We start from the raw sequence: 21,958 nt of genomic DNA, 5'->3' as shown, positions 1-21,958 counted from the left end.
TTACGATTATCACACCGATCCGATATGGACTGGCAGTTTATACATTATGCATATATGATATGATGATGAGCATGAGTAAGACAGCATGACTTGTTTTCTTGTACTTGACGGTTAGATTCTGATGTTCCTTATGAGTATCTTCTTTACACCATTGTTTTATTTCGTTGTTTATGCCTCTCATACTCAGAACAATATTCGTACTGACGTCCGTTTTCTTTGGACGCTGTGTTCATGCCCACAGGTAGACAGAGAGGAGAGCTCGATCCAGATCTGTAGTAGCTGTCAGCTGACTGGAAGCCCTCCATTGTCCCGGAGGTGCTTATGATTATTTTGTAGTGTATATATATATATAGCCATGTATATGTATTTTTGGGCATGACGGGGTCTTGTCCCGTCCCTATGTTCAGTACTCCAGTAGAGGCTCGTAGATACGAAGTGCGGGTTAGATGGTCTCACGAGATGCTATTATATGTATATATTATTTTGATGAGGCAAATGTATTTAAAGAGTAATTAGGTTTCCATATAAAATATGATTTTCCTACAATTTGAGTATAAAACTGACGAAAGACCATTAAATGAGCAAAATAAGTAGTAGCACGAGTGGTGCTTGGTGGCTAGCCTCAGGTACCCGTCACAGCCCCAAGCTGGGTCGTGAAAATCTTATGGAGGGTGGGGTCCTATTGGGGTACTTAGTTGTTGCCTTGGCCGTGATATGTGGGTATCTTTTCCCTTTGACCCCGGTAAAGTCTTAACTTGGTGTGAATGGTATCATTTTGCAATTGAGGATCATTTGTATGTCCTGCCAACTTGTGAAACCCTTGGCTCTTTTATAATATCCTCATTTCTTAATCTTTGGGCTAGCCATGTTCTTAGTGCTCTACTTGAGAGCTTATTTTTCATGAAAATGGTTGATACTTGGCTATATCACAAATTTGTGCTTACTTGGCATGGTGGTAGGTTAGTCCGCCCTAACACTAACCCTTATCCTTTGAGGACTTGGTTTTTGTTTGTTTCCCTTATAGTTTTGCAAGGTTTAGATTCAAGGACAAATCCTTTTCAAGAAGAGGTGAATGATACGAGACCAACTCCATCGAGCTTCATGAACATGGAGTCTTTGAACATCATGAGAGGTCCACATAGGATGGCCTTCAAGATATGGGAGATAGCTTGGATGGAAGGCTTCAAGAACGTCACATTCAAGATATGGAAGATAGCCTGGGAGACTATTTGGAGAAGGAGGCTATGCATGCAAAAGGGGCTAGTACTTAAATACAAGCCTTTTCAAGTTTCACTTCCATGGAAGACATCCAAACAAGACCCTTACTTCATAAAGGGTATAATTGTAGTAATGTAGTGTCTTCTTTATTTCATTAGTATAAATAGCTAGTATTTTTATTTCATGAGGGAGATTTTGATCAATTGAAAAATATATTGAGTGTTTTAGGGTTTTCTCTAGAGAGAGAAACTTGTGAGATAGGCCATGGATGGCTCTTGTTGAATCCTTGATTGTTGAGAGGTTGATTGCTTGGGAATTCAATTCCCTTGAGGTCAACTTAAGAATTTGGTGTTTCTTTTGATGGTAATTTAGACGTCTTAGTTTTACATAACTTTGGTTGCTAAATTGAATCTTAAGTTGTGTCAAATTATCTATCTTTTCTTTTCCTTTATTTATCTTCTTAGTTTCTCGTTTTCGCGTATCCGCTATTGTATCACCAATAAAGTTATAGCTTTTCTTTGGACTCTCATTCATGCTTTATATATATATATATATATGTGTGTGTATTTTCTCACATCGAACCGTGCTATAGTCGGTCAGGTATGGAACCTATTATGCACACCACTATAGTTGGGTATGGATAACACCGACCCTACATGGCTTGGTACGGATAACACCGAGCCTACATGGTGGGTACGGATAACACCGAGCCTATATGGTCAGGTACGGTATTATATATATGTATGTATGAAAGTATTTTTTTTAAAAAGTTAAGCATGCATGACATCCACCTTAAGAGGGATTCAGAGGCACATATTGATCTTTTTTATCTTATGTTATCTTCATACTTTTATTATGTTGTTACTCATGCCTTACATACACGGTACATTATTCGTACTGACGTCCTTTTATTTATGGACGCTGCGTTCATGCCCGCAGGTAGACAGGGAGACGGTTCAGAGTCACAGGCTATCTTCTTAGTGGTTTTACAGGAGCACTCCACTTGTTCCGGAGTTGCAGTCAAGTCGGTATGATCCTTTTGTGTATAGACGGGCATGGCGGAGTCCTGTCCGGTTCTTCTTATGTGATGCACTCCAGTAGAGGCTCGTAGATAGATATGTAAAGTTAGATGTTCTATGAACTTCTCGGTCCATATTTTGTTATATCATTTTGACAGCCTTGTCGGCTTGTATATGTTACACCTCGGAAAGGTTTGCGCTACCAAGACTGTAGACGGCTTAGTATGAGCTCAAGGGAGAGTAAAGTTATACAAGGATTAGGGATGAAGATTATATTATATGAGTATAAGAATAATATATATATATATATATATATATATATATAGATAGATAGATATGACATTTGGAGACCGTATGGTGTAAATCAGTTATTATGTTACTTGATGAATAGCCCTCGTAACCGTAAGTTAATGTGGGGCCCACATGCTGGGGTTTTATAAAAGACATATAAAAAGTTATATGAGTAGTACATGGGAAGTTGAGCAAGTCTTAAGAAGGACCCTTAAGCCAAATATGGGCATAAGCCCTCCAAAAGGATGATTTAAGCATACGTTTTCGGATGATCTAAATTGAAGAGGCCAAAACGCCAAGATAATTTTTGAATTTGGAAAAATAGAAAAAATGAAAGTTGTACATAATTGAAATAGCCTTCCAACCATAGGTCGTGGGGCCTCATATAATATCGGAATAAGCGTTATGACCTTTTTACTGGACGAACACGCAGGCAGAAAAAAATAAGCCTTGGCGAACTCGGGCAAAGGTGGCGCGATCGCGCTGAGCAATTTTTTAGGCGGAGCAGGCAGATTCTAAAAAGATATATAAGGGGGCGTACCCCTGCTTTCTTCAACCAAACACCGCAAAAACCTCTCCAAACTTCTAGAAAATTTCCCCCAACCTCCAAACATCAACTTTTAGCCCAAATTAAGTATAAACTTCGGATTCGGGTTCGGACAACATACAACTGTGATTATAATATCATGTTGTGTTGAATATTGGCCTGAATTCAAGGTGAAAAATTGAGTATATTATTGTTTTAGCGGAAGAAAGGTATGAATCTCTCCTTATTGGTCTTAATTTAGACATATTCATGGAGATAGAGTTATTAAATAGTCGTATAATAAAGTTGTTGGTTGAGAAATTGGATAAACATCGTGTGGGATGTTTCATGGAATATTTTGATATTGATGATAGTGTTGTTTATGTTGGTATTGTTGTTATTGTTGATTCGTTGTTGGATTGTGATTTCGAGCTAGGCATATAAACAGAGGAGATGCTACCCGAATTCCGACAGATTCTAGATGGAATTAAATTGAAGGCTTAAGACAAGTGTATGATGGTGAGCCTAACAATAGTGTGAATGGTTTTATATGTAGATTTCAAGACATGAGGTAGGTTGGAAAGTCGAGAAGCGAGCTTCCAGGTATGTTAAGCCTATCCTTTCCTTCTTTTGGCATGTTCTATGACAAGTCGAAAGCGTAATGATATCCATAATGAATTCACTTCAAGATGTAGGATATCCCGAGTTCCTTGACTTCTAAAGTCCCATAAGGGCATCCATAAGTTGTACAATTTCATAACGATGTCTAATTCCCAAAGGGGACATTCTTAAGGTTTCCATATTCCCATACATTTCACATTTGATTTTTGAGTCTCGAAGGAGACAATTGAAAAAGGGGAAGAAGTTCCCGTTTTGAATTAAAGGTAGCTCCGAAGGGAGTCTTTTGATGGTTTCCAAAGATTTTCATACATTGCATATTTACATACATGCATGGCATCATTTCATAGGGAAGGGGAAAGGGCTAAGGCGTTATATACGCAAACCACCTGATCAACTGGTATATGATGATTGAGATGCCCGAAGGGGCTGCTCGATGGGGCCATTATGATATAATGCCCGATGGGGTGAAGCTCGAAGGAGCAAATGGGTAAAGGTGCATATATATATATATATATATATATATATATATATATATATATATATATACATACACATCTTTATACATGTTTTCAAAAGTGCATTATGCTATTATGCCTGATGGGGCTGCGAGCAGGGCGAAGGCATGCATTATATATATATATATACACATACTCATGCTGCATCAAAAGTTCATACGCATATCCATGTTTATCAGAGTTGGTTACAAGTACAGATTGAGTCTGTTACTCTTTTATCATTCGAGTCAAGATATATTGTTTCAGTTCTGCCTTACATACTCGATACATTATTCGTACTGACATAAGGCCTGGGGACGTAGTGTTTCATGCCACACAGGTGCAGACAAATGAGTAGAAGGCATTGGCTATAGGATGATGCACCCAGGCTATCAGCTGGAATGGTGAGCTCCGTCTCAATTCGGAGTGTTGCCAAGTCAAACTACATATGTTATGATATCTTGTTAGAGACTTTGCAGACAGTGTCCTGTGGATAGTGCGACAGTTGTGTAAAGCGACCATATAGGTCGATTTGTTTTTATGCCTTATTTTTTAAGATTTTATTACGACTAAAGGCTTTCTTTGCATTAACGATACGGGAGAAGTCCTTGATTTGATGAAAGAGTTTCATTGAAAAGTTTTTTTTTATGTTTTACTTGACAGAAGTGTCATTTTGTAAATTAAAGGTTCATAAGAAGTTGTGACTCATGGATAGAATGGTAGTATGGCACTCATCCGAGTAGGTTCTTGGGTGTCAGCCGCGGTACTACGGTTTGTGTCGTGACATAAGTGGTATCAGAGCAGTTCGTCCTAGGGGTTGTCTGCAAAGTCGTGTCTAGTAGATTCTTATTTATGGTGTGTTGCGCGCCATATTTATAAATAGGAGGCTACAGGGCATTTCGGATGGTTACCCTTCTTTCATATCTAAGATCGTGCGATGAGAGCCAAGTCATAGGAAATGAAATTCCTTGCACTGACAAGGAAGTGAATGATGATATTGGCATTACAGGGACAATAGAAGTTGAAGGAAACAGTACAAAGGTAAGTATTGGTAAAAAGGGATTATGAGCCTGATATGGTAAGAATGTTGCAAGTATGATTGAAATGTATAACTAATGAATGGAATAGGAAGTTGTCAGGACCCGACTAGGGGCCGCGATGGGTACCCGAAGCTAACCATCGAGCACCACTCGTTCTACTACTCGTCATGCTCATTAAACATCCTTTTATCAAATTCATACTTAAGTCATAAGAAAAATCATTTTTCTTTTGAGAACATAAACACTTTTATATACATAAGCCTTTCGGCCATCAAAATAATATATATATATATATATATATATATATATATATATATATATATATATATATATATATATATATATGTACATTGCATAATAACAACCTCGTGAGACCATATAACCCACACCTGCGTTCTACGAGCCTCTACTGGAGTACTAGACATGAGGACGGGACAGGACCCCGTCGTGCCAAAATATGCATATATACACAAAAGAATGATCAAAGGCACCTCTGGAACAATGGAGTGCTCTCAAGTCACCTAATAGCTCCTACGAGTCTGGATCAAGATCACCTCCCTGTCTACCTATGGGCATGAACACAACGTCCAAAGAAAACGGACGGCAGTATGAACATTGTACTTAGTATGAGAGGCATAAACTAAACAATAATGATACGTCAATGAAACAAAAGAAGCATCAATAAGGAGCATTTGTATCTAACTGTCAATCATAGAAGAAATAATGCATGCTGGCTTACTCATAATCATCATCGTGTCATGTATGCATAAATGTACAGTGTATAAGCATAAGCTGCCCATCCATATAGGTACGGTTTGATAATAATTAACCTGCATCCAGGCCTCCCGCGTCCGGGATGTAAGCTGCCCACTATAGTGGTGTGTGTCTACCCGTCCATATAGGCACGGTGTGATATCCTCAACCTATACTCATCATAATGCATGTATAATAACTCAAAGATAGCTATACAATATACTTTATCGGGGTGACATAAGGTCGTGAACCCCCGATTCCATTATGGACATTTACAAGTATTCTGCCTCACCTTGAAGGGAATAGTATATAAGGTGAGTGTATTCAATAAATGACATCATTAACTTTATGGTATTCTGCCTCACCTTGAAGGAAATAATGTATGAGGTGAGTATATACAATAGACGACATCTTTAACTTTATGGTATTCTGCCTCACCTTGAAGGAAATAATATATATAAGGTGAGTGTATACAATAAACAACATCATTAACTTTATGGTATTCTGCCTCACCTTGAAGGAAATAATATATGTAAGATGAGTGTATACAGTAAATGACATGATTAGCGTTATAGGAACATCATATCATGAACTCTAGAATCTTTATACTTAACGCATCATCATCATTATTGAACTCATAACATATCTCTTATCTCATATGGCTATTCATGATCATAGGCTCTTGGCATTCTGGGATATAGAGAATTCATGGAGAGAAAGTAGAAATCATGCCATTGGATTCATGCCATAGAAAGAAAGGACTAGCCTCACATACCTTTTCGTTTAGCTACTCTATCGCTTGAATGTTCCTTTTCAATATTCGCGATTCTACCTTCAAGAGAATTCGCATTATCATTAGTTAATAGATTACTTAAACGTACTTACTAAAGCTAAAGAAAATTGGGCAGCATTTTGTCACGACCCAACCCGATGCGCCATGACTAGTGCCTGAGCTGGACACTCGTATACGAACCTGTTACATATAGTCAGACTGAAATTAAGGACAGTATGGAAACTTACAAAAGCAAGTTGTAGACTCATAACACCATATATCATAATGAACCTGTCTCCTGAGGAGTCACGGCTAACCAAACCATAACATATTATGCAAGCCGACAAGGCTGCCACTATATACGGAAATACTCAAAACAAACCATATCGACATAGCTGACCAAAACCTATATACAACCAACACATGTCTACAGACCTCTAAGAGTACAAAAGTGAAATATGATGGGATAGGGCCCCGCCGTACCCCTGGATGTGCATAGGTCTACATCAAAAGATCTGTACCAAAATAATCTAGGCTCCGGAACAATGGAGCTCTCCAGACCGTTGAGTAGAAGTCCTAGGCTGGAGGGTCACCAAACCGAGTGTCTGTACCTGCGGGCATGAAATGCAGCCCCCCGAAGAAAAGGGGGTCAGTACGAGGAATGTACTGAGTATATAAAGCATGAAATACAATAAAGAAGATTATGACTGAATAAAATATTACAGGAGGCAAGTATGATAATCAAAGATTCCAATACACCTGTGCCTTACGAGATGAGAATCATGCATATCTATATCATATACCATATCTGGCCCATTATGGGACTCGGTGAATAAAGTCATCATATACCATACCCGGCCCATCATGGGACTCGGTGCCATAATCATATATATATATATATATATATATATATATATATATATATATATATATATATATATACCGTACCCGGCCCTCTAGTGAGGGACTCGGTGAACAATGCAGTGAAACTGTGCACGAATACATACCCGGCTCGGGACTCGGTGAATGATATATTAACGGCATGCACGAGCAGAATATCATGAGTAACCATATGCAACTAAATCATCTGAGACTCAATAGAATAATTAGAATGAACTAACACTTGAGAATCAAAGACAACAATCATGTCAAGTACCCCTCAAATGTCACTATGGATTATATCAAATAGGACTTCAGGAATCACAGACACGTATCAGGACTTAATAACATAGCTTCTGGAAATCAAGAACATTAGCCATCCTAGTGTTTCTAAGAATAGGAGTTTCTTTGAAGTTTATACATGTGTCGTCTGTTTGTCTCACATAGACCATGCCAAAGAGAAAGAAGGGATAGCTTTACATACCTTTGATGCTTAATCCGTGACTCAATATGTATACGCTGCCCGAAGTACCTCAACCTATATTAAGACGTTAAGAACTATGGTTATTAAGCTACGGAAAAGCTTAAAACGTATTCCGAAGTTAGTAGCTTATTTCTAGGAAATTGGGCGGCATTTGCCCTATATTGTTCACTTCCCTCACATTCAAGCCAACTATGATAACGACCAGAATAACATCAACAACAACACGTCCAAGTTACCATATCAATAATTAGCCAAAACAAGATTCAAGAACACCCCGAAACAGCTCGCACCGCACACACGACATTCCAAATCAGTCCACACGTTGCACATTCAACAATAATCAACATAACGACCACGACATACTCAAGTTATTCCTAATGATCTATAGCCACAACACATCATCAAAAACGACCTTACAATAACATGCCCCAAACAGCCCATCACTACAACAACACAATACATAATCATAACTACACTTAGTCCTTCAACTCAACAAGAACAACCCCTAATTACAATATGACAATGCCCAACAACCTCATGAACATCTAATCCAATTCATGTCCCAACAATTTCGTATAAACAACTACAATTTTAAATATCAAGATTCCTTCACTTTTAACACATAATCAATGACAACAATAATAACAACACCAATCAAACTTAATCCACCATTATTAAACTAAAACAACCCCAATACGGCCAAACAAAACCTTAACATTAGCATATACAATTCCTTGCATCCAATTCCGCTTAATATGAGTTAATCCTCTCAATTATAACATTATTCAACTCCAATTACACTATAAGAAGAATAAATCTTACCTTAAATTAGCTAGAACAGATCCTACAATCACTTGCACCAATTGCACCACTTCTTCTCCCTCAATTAAATTCTAATGTTGATGCCTCCTTTGGGGTGTTTAGAACACCTTAGGGAATTATAATTTTTTGCTATCACAATCTTGAGGTTGGCCATGAGCAGCCATGGTTGTTTGTGATGAAAGCTTCAAATGAATTTGTGGAGATGAAGTGTAAAATTAATGAGTCATCACTACACATATATATGCAGCCAACCACAATGACACGTGCCCCACTTTTGGCTTGCACCAATCAAATTCAGCAATGTTTTAGTGGGGCCCACTTAGTGGTTTAATTAGGTTAGTTAATTTCCCACTTTACTAATTTTTCTACACTAATTGTAATTAATAGCAAACCGTGCAATATTAAAATCGGGTTTTAAAAGTCCTTGTCCTTGAACTTATGTCGATTAGCTTCCGAATAATCCAACATACAAAAATACGGGATATAACACATTTCCTTTGTTTTTACTACTTTCTCCATATCATATTTCAACTCCCAATGTCAATAATAACATTTATAATGTCATCATCATTATTCAATTCCTGCAATTTACTCTCATGGTCATCCATAGTCATAATAATACCACAACGTTACATTCATTCTCATGTAATGTTTTTCTCATACTCCTAACGTCGTTCATAACATGATTACAATCTCAACATATCAAGATTCATGATTCATATTAATCTACTATTCACAATTGCCACTAATCTCATCTTTTGTAATCCATTTTCCAGTTTCTTCCATAATCCAAGTGTTTCAACTTTTTAATACCTTAAACAATATGGAATAATCATAAAACTAACCTTTGAATTCATAGGAACGGGTTTTGGTTGACAATACTTCACTTGGAGAAAACCCTAGCTTCAACTTCCAAGGGATTTCTTGACTCTAGCAACCCTAAAGAGCTTCCTTGCACTCTATTCACTTGAGTTTTTGGTATAAACCTTTGATTTACCTTGTATTCTTGTAGATGAAGTATGTGGAACCTTCTAGAGGCCTTGAGAGATGAAGAAGTGTGTGGTAAATGAAATTAATGGAGTGGGATCACATTCATATAATTGAAATAACTCAGCCCGTCGGGACTTCCACGGACACTTGTACGGTCCGTGTAACATTTCACGGTCCGTACAAGTCGTCGTGGCTCACCACCATGGAATACTTCATTGTTGTTGGGTTATACGGACCATTATATGATCCGTATAACATTCCATGGGCCGTATAACATGGTCGTGTAACTCACAGTTTTTCCGAAATTGTTCTCGTCGTTTCGTTTGATCTCAAATCCTTATACAACCTTCTTAACACTTGTTTAATACTTCATTAATGATCTAAACATCCCTATAACTCACCCTCAAGGTCTTGCCAAACAATTCTTAATGCAATAATTTATGTAACCTTTCCTAAACCCCACTTATACTCCGCTTGTCCTTGTCAATTCTTATTTCATCAATTCATAAAACTTCAAGATCTTAACGTACGCATTCTAAGACCACTAAATATTCATCTTATCGTCTTAAGAACTTCCTGTTATCCTTAAGCTCGCAGCGGTTCACTCACTACACGACGACATGAAATTTCCAAGGTGTAACAGAAGTGACTAGGGAAGTATAAAAAGACAATTGATAAAGGTTCAGGTATATTCTGAGTTGTGACGCATGAGGTAAGTTTCTTCATCTTTGCACTTTTATTCGATATTGAGAGCCATGTATGGCTAAGGTGTGTTAAGTGTTACACCTTATAAAATTCCCCGTAGCGTACAGTGAATAGGAAAGCGAAAAGCGCGACGCCTACGATGATTTGGTAAGTAAGAAGTAGTATTTGACGATCCTAATCGAGATCCAAAGACATTCGATGTAAAGGAAGGAGGTTGTCAAGGAAAGTAAGGGATATGTCGTGTGTCAGGTAAGGATTATGAGTGTCAACTAAATGATGGATTAACAATGGTTTGGAGAAGAGTAATAATGCCCCTTAGAGGGTTAATGAGGTGTGGAACAAGGGTTAAGAAGGTTGTATAAGGATTGAAAATCAAACGAAACGACGCGGACAACTTCGGAAAAAGCTGTGAGTTCCACGACCATGTTGCACGGACCGTGAAACTTTCCAAGGACTGTATACTAGTCCGTAGAATACCCAACAGAGATGATGGTTTCCTAGTGGTGATCCACGACTAGTTGTACGAGCTGTACAATATTCCACGGACTGTACAAGTGTCCGTGGAAATCCCGACGGGCTGAGTAAGTTCAATTATATATATGTGATCCCACTTCATTTATTTCATTTCACATACACTTCTTCATCTCTCAAGAACTCTAGAAGGTTACACAAACTTCATCTACAAGAATACAAAGGAAAACAAAGATCAATATCAAGAATTCAAGTGATCAAGTGCATAAAGCTCACTAGGGTCTATCTAAGCCAAGAAATCTCAAAGGAAGTGAGCTAGGGTTTTTGTGCAAGAAGAGAAGTTCCACTCAAGGGTTGTTCATCCATAATTTAAGTTGATTTTTATGACCATTCCATGTTGTTTAAGGTATTGGAAGGCTAAGACACTTGAATTGTAGAAAGATATAGAAACAAATGGGTTATAAGTGAGTGAATAGTGTTATTGTGAAATAGTAGTTGGAGTGAATTATGAATATTGGTATGATGTGCTTGTAAATATGTTAAGAATGACATTTAGAACATGGAATAAGTATTATATATGAGAAAATGCAAAAATGGATTATGGCCATGATTGTAGAGAAATTGGAGTGAGATTGTGAATGGCGGATAATGTAGATGTATGATGATTGTTGTCTATTATATTGTGAATGTTGTTATGAAAGTTTGGGAGTTGATATAGAATATGGGGAAAGTAGTATAAACAAAGGAAATTCTGCCCAATTTTATTTAGCTTTAGTATGTACGTTTAAGTAATCGATAAACTAATGATAATGCGAATTTTCTTGAAGGTAGAAACGTGAATATTGAAGAGGAGCGTTCAAGCGATAGAGTAGCTAGACAAAAAGGTATGTGAGGCTAGTGCTTTATTTCTATGGCATAAATCCTATGGTATGACTTTCCTTCTTCTCTATGAATCTTCTATATCCCGGAAAGCTAAGAGTCTATGTCCATGAGTAGCTACATGAGTTAAGAGATACAGTATGAGTTCATGATATGATGTTCCTATAACACCAATGATGTCGTATGTTATATACACTCACCTCATACATTATTTCCTTCAAGGTGCGGCAGAATACCATTAAGTCAATGACGTCTTCATTGTATCCACTCACCTTACATATTATTCCCTTCAAGGTGAGGTAGAATACCGTAAAGTTAAAGATGTCATCTATTGTATATACTCACCTCATACATTATTTCCTTTAAGGTGAGGCAGAATACCAAAAAGTAATGATGTCATTTATTGAATACACTCACCTTATATACTATTCCTTTCAAGGTGAGGCAGAATACTTATAAATGTCCATAATGGAATCGGGGGTTCACGACCTTAGGTCACCTCGATAAAATATAGCTATCTTTGAGTTATTATACATGCATTATGATGAGCATATGTTGAGGGTATTACACCGTGCCTATATGGACGGGCAGACACACACCACTATAGTGGGCAGCTTATACCCCAGACGCGGGAGGCCTGGACGCAGGTTAATTATTATCACACCGTACCTATATGGATGGGCAGCTTATGCTTATACACTGTAAATTTATGCATACATGACACGATGATTATTATGAGTAAGCCAGCGCGCATTATTTCTTCTATGATTGACAGTTAGGTACAGATTCTCCTTATTGATGCTTCTTTTGTTTCATTGACGGATCATTATTGCTTATGCCTCTCATACTCAGTACAATGTTCATACTGACGTTCGTTTTCTTTCGACCCTGTGTTCATGCCCACAGGTAGATAAGGAGGTGATCTTGATCCAAACTCGTAGGAGCTAGTAGCTGATTTGAGAGCACTCCATTGTTCCGGAGGTGACTTGATCATTCTTTTGTGTATATATGCATATTTTGGGCACGACGGGGTCCTGTCCCATCCTCATGTCTAGTACTCCAGTAGAGGCTCTTAGATACGTAGTGTGGGTTATGTGGTGTCACGAGGTTGTTATTATTCAATGTATATATATATATATATATATATTATTTTGATGGCCGAAAGGCTTATATATATAAAAGTGTTTATGTTCTCAAAAGAAAAATGATTTTTCTTATGACTTAAGTATGAATTTGATAAAATGACGTTTAAGGAGCATGACGAGTATTAGAACGAGTGGTGCTCGGTGGTTAGCCCCGGGTACCCGTCGCGGCCCCTAGTCGGGTCGTGACATTAAGTATGTATATATTTGGCCCCGTGAGGCATTGTATGTATTTACTGGGCTGCGTGCAGGTCTTGGATATATAAGGGATACTCTGTCAAAAATTTTAAAAAAATTTAAAGATAAGGACAAAAGATTTAGGAGATCACGAAGATTATACGTAAATGATTGCTACAGATTGATTAATGGGAAAGTATGGGACAAGTTCATACAAAATGATAAGATAAAGATGACGTTACAAGTGGACATCGGGCATTAGTTATAGGAATAAAAAGTACTATTCCGGCTGGTGTTACACCTTGGAAAATTCCCCATTAATGTACAGTGAATAGGCTAGCGAAGAGCACGACGTACACGATGTTTCAATATGTGAGAAATAGTATTTGATGACCCTAATCGTGATTTAAAGATATTTAACGAAAAGGAAGAAAGTTGAAAAGGAAAACGAAGGATATGTCGCGTGTCGGGTAAGAATTATGAGCGACGAGTTAGCGATAGCGTAATGATGTCTTGGAGAAGAGTTTTAACGTCCCTTAGAATGTTAATGAAATGATAAACAAGTGTTAAGAAAGGTTCCCTATGGATTGGAGATCAAATGAAGTGACCCGAAAAAGATCAATGAAAAGATGGATTATACGGTCGATTATACGGACCGTATAATGAACCGTAGGATGGTCACAGAATGGAGTTGTTGAAGTGGTGATTTCACGGCCAATTATACGGACCGTATAAAATTATACGGCCCGTATAAAATTATACGGCCCGTATAATGTGCCGTCAAAGTGACACAGAATGAGAAGCTCACTGGAGCAGTTTTACGGTCAATTATATGGACCGTATAAATTTATAAGGACCATATAATTGTCCATATAATTGCCCGACGGGATCAGATTTTAAGTTATTAAAAGGAGACCCAGGTTCATTTTATTTCATTTTTCTCCTGCACAAGTCAAGAACTCTCTAGAATATTCTCCACTCTTCATCCACAATAAAACGAAGGAAATCAAAGATCAATATCAAGAATTCAAGTGAATCAAGTGTACAAAATCCATCAAAGTTCGTCCAAGCTAAGAAATCTCAATAGAAGTGAACTACGGTTTTGGGTGCAAGAAGAGTATTCCATTCAAGACTTACTCTACCATTATCTAAGGTATGTTTTATGGTATTTACATGTTATTTAAGGTATGGAAGAGTTGAAACACTTGGATTGTAGAAGAGTATAGAAAATGGGTCATAAATGTGTGAATAGTATCATTGTTGAGTAGTAGTTAGAATGAATCATGAAAATGGATATGTTGAGATTGTAAATATGTTATAAATGATATTAAGCACATGGGATAAGCATTATATGTGAGAAAACGTACTAGTATGCTATGACCATGATTATGGGTGAATTGGAGTGAAATTATGAATTGCGGATAAAATAGGTGGATGAAAATTGTTGTCTATGATATTGTGAATATTATTATTGATGTTTGGGAGTTGATATATGATATGGAGGAAGTCGTATAAACAAAGGAAATGCTGCCCAATTTTCTCTAGCTCTAGTAAGCACGTTTATATAATCGATTAGCTAATGTGAATGCGAATTCTCTTGAAGGTAGAAATGTGAGCATTGCAGGAGAACAATCAAGCGATGGAAATTGTTAAACGAAAAAGGTATGTAAGGTTGGTCCCTTATTTCTAAGGCATGGATCCTATGATATGGTATATATATATGTATGTATATATATTTATATGTATATATATATATACATATATATATATATATATATATATATATATATATATGTTTGTGTGTGTGTGTGCTTATGTATGACTATTATGAAATCCCGAGCTTATAAGGCCGGGTAGAATTTGTATATATTTACGTAACGCGCGCACACTGTTACTCCCCAGAAAATTTCGTGTTACTAAGGCCATAGACGACTTAATGTGAGCTCAAGGAGGAGAAACTATTACAAGTATAAAGAATGAAATTCTACTGTAGTAGCATGAGGATAGCATGAGTATGATATTTGGAATTCGTACAATATGATGGGAATGATACTTTAAAAGATATATAGCCCTCATAACCGTAAATTGAGGTGGGGCCCACTTGATGGGATAAGTTATATGGAAAATATATGTGAAGTTAAACACAACTCAAGAAGGACCATTGAGCCAAATCCAAGTGTAAGCCCTCCAAAAAGATGTTTTTAAGTTACGTTTTCGGGTGATCTGAATTCAGGAGGGCATAACCCCATCATTATTTGGGAATTTGGGAAAACCACAAATATTAAAGTTGTAGATAATTGAATTAGCTTTGCAAAAATAGGTCGTGGGCCTTCACATGACATAGGGATAAAATGTTATGGACGTTTTAAGACAGAAAGGTCAAGCTGGGCAGTGGGCTCGGCCCAACCCGACTACAAGTCGGGTCAGTCCCACTTCCCTTGCTATTTAAGGGAGGTTTTAACCCTTATCATCCTCATTTCATACCAAAAAGTCCAGAGCATTTTAGAGAGAGAGTGAGGGGATTTTAGAGAGATAAAGAAAGGGTTCGATCAAGTTCGAGGCCCTGAATCCCCAGGCTCGTGAAGGATAAAGTGTAGTACGAGTTGTCGTCATCGTTTTAAGCTAATTATTGAGCTTGGGGGATCATATTTCGTGATTGATCTGCGTCTAAGGTATGTATAAGGTTCCTCTTATGTTATTAAAGTGTTTATTTAGAGTTTTAACGGATTAGAGCGGAGGAAATAATGTTAAAAGCTCGTTTGGCATTTTTGGGAGGTTTATGAAGGTGGGGTTGTTTCAGTGGAATTAAATGGATGGAAATATCTGAGTTATGATGTATATTGATTGTCGATATTGTTGTTTGACGTTGTTGCTAATAATTTAGTTGAATTGGATTTTCAGGTTTGTCCAGTTTATAAAGGAAATGTGTCGAAATTCCGTTAGAAATAGAGATAATTTTAAGGGATTTATTTTAAGGATATATATTGAATTGATAGTTGGTAAATTGATATTGTTGATAGATTAGCGTGACCCGAAGATGGGCTGTGGTTAACTGGAAAGCGGCAAAGGTATGTTAAGGCTATTCCCTTTTCTTCTTTTGGCATGGTCTATATGGAACAAACGGACGACGAACGTATAAACTCCAAAGAAGCTTCTATTCTTAAATACTAGAATGGCTAATGTTCTTGATTTCCAGAAGCTATTTCATTATGTCCTGATACGTGTCCGTGATTCCTGAAGTCCTATTTTGGTATTATAATCCATAGTGTCATTCGAGGGTATTATGCTTCCAGGTTATTCAAAGAGTTTCAGAAATGATCTTATGAGTCTCACTTGCATTCATTTGCTTCTATATATATATGTAAAGCTATCCCTTCTTTATTTTTGGCATGAATTACATAAAACGAGCGGACGATGAACGTATATAATTCCCATGAATTCTAGTTCTCAATGGTACTTGACATGATAGTTTTATTTGATTCTCAAGTGTCGGTTCATTCTAATCATTCTATTAAGTCCCAGGTGACGATATAGTTTGCATATGGTTGCTCATGATATTCTACTCGTGCATGCTGTTAATATAGCATTCACCGAGTCCCGGACCGGGTATGTATTCGTGCATAGTTTCAGTGCATTGTTCACCGAGTCCCTCACTAGAGGGCCGAGTACGGTATATATATGATTATTATATTATATATGGATCGGGCCGTACGTTCCTCGGCATTATTATATTATATATGAATCGGGCCGTACGTTCCTCGACATTATAATATTATATATGGATCGGGCGGTACGTTCCACAGCACTATCAGTACGTTATAATCTGTGCCTATCATACGCCATAGAGTCAGTTTCAGTCATATAGAATTACGCAGATATTCTCAGATGTTAGTCACAGATGCATTCAATTATTGATACTGGTTTTCATGATCCATCTGCACTTGATGCTCTTATGCCTTACATACTCGGTACATTGTTCGTACTGACGTCCCTTTACCTGGGGCGCTGTGTTCATGCCACACAGTCCCAGATTGTTTTGCAGGTAAAAGTATTCAGCTAGGATGGTTGGCTATCAGCTGGGATTGGCAAACTCCATTTTCTTCCTGGAGCAGTGTCGAGTCATTATGGTTATCATATGTGTGTATGGGTATGTTCGGGCCCTGTCCCGACTCATATGATTCAGGTGTTTACTTTTAGAGACTTTGCAGACAGTGTCCTGTGGTTAGTATATTGAGATGTCATGCGTTGGGTAAAGCGACCATGTAGGCCGATATATCAATTTGACTTATTAAATTTTTGATTAATTGAGTATCGTTCGCAAATTTCTATGGTTTGACTGAAAGTACTTTATTATATTTCCGAAATTTCTCTATATGTCCAGTTTTATTATGTGAATGCCAGAGGGTTCGCTCAGCTCTAAGTTAGAGCTGGGTGCCCATTATGCCCTATCAGGATTGGGGTGTGACACACACCACTGCAGTTGGGTACGAATAACCCTGAATCCTTGGTAGGGCCAGGTATCAATAACCCTGAAGCCTTGGTTGGCCAGGTAGTGTATGATATAAATACGTATATGTTATGATTATATATATGATGTATGTATGAAAAGCTCATATAGTATGTAGGTGATACTGTCGAGCCACTACGTAGCCAAATGCGGATATCGTTAATGTGTATAAGCGGATGCGGTGTTATGATATACATATACATATACATATATATATATATATATATATATATATATATATATATATATATATATATATGTGTGTGTGTGTGTGTGTGTGTGTGTGTGTGATACGACGATGTATGAACGATGATGATACATGTACCGTGGTAGTATATGATATAAGCATGAAAGGTATCCTCCCTTAAAAGTTAAGCAGGTTATGTCTTCATCTTAAGTCTTATGATTCTCTATTATGTTTATTTCATTCATGCCTTACATACTCAGTACAATATTCATACTGACGTCTGTTTTCTTTGGACGCTGTGTTCATGCCCACAGGTAAGCAGGGAGGAGACCCAGATTTGTAGAAGTCGATAAGCAGAGTGTCGAAAGCACTCCATTATTCCGGAGGTCCTGTCCCGTCCATATGTCTAGCATTCTAGTAGAGGCTCGTAGATATGTATGTGTGGGTAGTATGGTCTCACGATTTTGATAAGCGTATATGTGTATCTATGTATGTGTGTATTATTTGATAGCCGAAGGGCTTACCTATATAAAGGTAATTATGTTTCAAAATGAAAAAAATGATTTTTCTTATGATTTGAGTATGAATTTGATGAATGAACGTTTAACGAGTATTATAAGTAGCAGAATGAGCGGTGCTCAGTGGATAGCCCCGGGTACCCGTCATGGCCCCTAGTCGGGTCGTGACAAAAGTGGTATCAGAGCAGTTCAGTCCTAGGAAGTGTCTACGAGCCGTGTCTAGTAGAGTCTTGTTTATGGTGTGTTGCGCGCCACATCTATAAATAGGAGGCTACAGGGCCTTTAGGAGGGTTACTCTTTTTTCATCTCTAAGATCGTGCGATAGAGCTAAGCCATAGGAAATGAGATTCCTTATACTAACCCCTGATTGCAGCAGAAGAATGGTAATAATAGAAGAAAGTGATAGATGACATTGAAAGCTACGGAGGTAAGCCCCTTCGTTGAGGCTACGTTATCGAAATATGTAATTATATGATGATAAGTTGATTGTCGTGAAAGTAAGTCAGTGTTTATATGACAGAGAAATTGATTAAATGTGTCTCTTGATGATAAGTTTAGCTATAAGTTGAGAACTAAGCAAATTGAATGAATCAGAACAAAGGTAAGCAACAGTACGAAAGATGTGTGTCGAATAAAGTAATAATATTGAGGTATGATCGAAACGTAAAGCCAAAGAATGAAAGAGAAAGTAAATAGGAAGAGGTAACAGGGCAGATCGCTAAAGGATCAGGCACATCTTGAAGCGTGCTATATGAGGTAAGTTTCGACATCCTTGAGCTTTTACTTGAAAGTGGGAGCCCTGTGTGGCTGAGATATGTCGCATATATATATATATATATATATTGGCCCTGTGAGGCATTGTTGGTATTTGCTGCGTGCAGGTTTTGAGATAGTAAGAAATATAGAGGAAACTCTGCCGAAATTTTCCTTGAATCTAAAGGAGATAAGATATAAGCCTGTAAAATGTCCTAACGGGAAAATACGTTGTGCAAAAAGTAATGGCGGGACGAGATTAAGTTAGGAGTATCATTAAAAACTATACGAGATGAGTAAATACTATTGAATTGATAGTAACAGTAGTTATAAGAGCGAAATTGATATGGTAATGATAAATTCTTTGTAGTACTAAAACATGACATGGAAGAGAAAGGATAACTCCAATAGAGTGTGACACTGGAGTATTGATTGGATGGATAAGTGTGAGTAAGATACGATAAGTTTACTAGCAAATAAATTAACAGTACGCGGAGACAGAGGTACGAATACGAAGGGTTATATTAAATGAGAATACGTTGGTAGAACCATTTATATGGTAAGTGTAATAGGGCTGACTAGAAAGAATACCAGGTTGAGTATGCTTACTTCACGAGGTTTATTCTATTGTATAAGCGGGATTGCGAATGAGATCAAGAAGTGTCACTCTATAGAGTTGATTATGATCAGGGTATAATGAGAACGTAATAGGAATGGTAGTACAAAATATAGCGAGGAAACGATTAAAGATGTGAAATGTTCTATATGAATAAACAGTGAATGCAAATATGAAACCAACAAGCGAGCCATGGAGCAGTAGATAAGAAAGTTTATAAGACCTGGTTAGGGGAAAGTCTAGCATAGGGGTTCCTCAATGACAAAAATGATAACAAGCTAAAGGGGAAAAGTCCACTTGAAAAAGGAAATTAGAAAAGAGTGAGATGGCAGAGTAGTAGTAGTTTGTGATTGGTATAATCAAGAATATGAGCGATAATTTTAGCCGGATGTAAAATACCAAGGCTACAGAAAGATGAATAACGAAAGGAGCAACACAATAAGGATGAGAGGAGATGATCAGAATGAACAGTATAAGTTTTGGAAGCAAAGAATGGATTGTACAAAGGTAGTATACTCTAAAGGGCAAGCTGTACTAAGTTAAGAATAGGGTTCCTCGTGTGAAGAATAAATGATTGATTATAAAACGGGAGGAAATAAGATAAATTGAGGAGGAAGGAATGTAAAGGAATAAGAATGAGAAAAGAAAGAAAAGGAAATACGCCGCAAAGTATGCGCACTTGAGAAGTAGTCGCGTTATGATTAAAGGAGGGTGCATCTCCTACGAATATCCTATACCAAGTTATCACGAGTAGAGCATATGAAGTAAAGAGTTGAAAAAGAAAAAGATGATCACGAGTTGTGAGTTACCGTACGACGATAAAGCTATAGAGTAAAGCTATCATCAACGACGAACGCAATATGATTATGGATGGTGTGGATAAATAGACCTACTACTATTGTGAGCATCCCTATGGGGTAAAAAAGTTGTTAATTGGAGCGGATTTAAACATTGACTTATAACTACCAAATGAGCTAAGTAAAATACATTCTTGTTCGGATTGCTATGCCGGTTGTATTACTTGATTACAAAACTGCAAGATGAGTATGTAGAGACCTCCCACAAGAATTATCGTAATTATAAATTTTGGGAAACAACATAAATGAGATATAGTATAGTAAGGGATATATGAATTAAAGATTTTAAGGTGAGGTCGGGCATGCGAACCACCGCACCTTCGTGGTCGGGCATGCTATGTAAATGATATGTATATGAATATGACTATGGATACGATATGTACATGAGTACGATTATGACTACGGGTAAGGATATAAATACATGTATATGAATAGATGTGTATGTACTCGAATCACACAAGAACGATTATGTAACTTGCAAGTATTTACGCGTCGCAAATGAAACCAAGGGGGTACTCAAAAGAGGAGTAAGAGTTAAGAAAGGATAGTATGGCCATGATATCTCGGGTCAGTTAAAGGAAAATATATGGCAAAATTTTCATAGAATCCCGGGTAGCTTAACATTCGAGGAAGAATGTTCCCAAGGGGGGAACATTGTTACACCTTAGAAAATTCCCCGTTAATGTGCAGTGAATAGGCTAGCGATGTCACGACCCAGCTAGGGGTCGTGACGGGTACTCGGGGCTAGCCACCGAGCACCACTCGTTCTGCTACTCACCTTACCCATTTAATGCTCTTTTATCAGTTCATGCTTAGGACATAAGAAGATCATCTTTTCATTTGTAAAATATAAATACTTTTATATACATAAGCCTCTCGGCCATCAAAATAATACATACATATACAAAAAAGCCTCTCGTGAGACCATCTACCCACACTGCACATCTACGAGCCTCTACTGACATACTATACATATAGGTGGAACAAGACTCCACCATGCCCAAAATATACATATACCAAGAGAATAATCATGAGCACCTCCGGACAATGGAGTGCTCGCAATCAGCTGGCAGCTACTAAGAATCTGGATCGAGCTCACCTCCCTGTCTACCTGTGGGCATGAACACAGCGTCCAAAGAAAACGGACGTCAGTACGAATATTGTACTGAGTATGAGAGGCATGAACAATAATAATGCATCAAGGAAAACAAGGGAGGCATCCAGTATGGAGCAACTG

Source organism: Lycium barbarum, chromosome 8 (genome assembly GCF_019175385.1).
Source record: "Lycium barbarum isolate Lr01 chromosome 8, ASM1917538v2, whole genome shotgun sequence".
Lineage (NCBI taxonomy): Eukaryota > Viridiplantae > Streptophyta > Magnoliopsida > Solanales > Solanaceae > Lycium > Lycium barbarum.
This window is presented reverse-complemented; position numbering follows the sequence as displayed.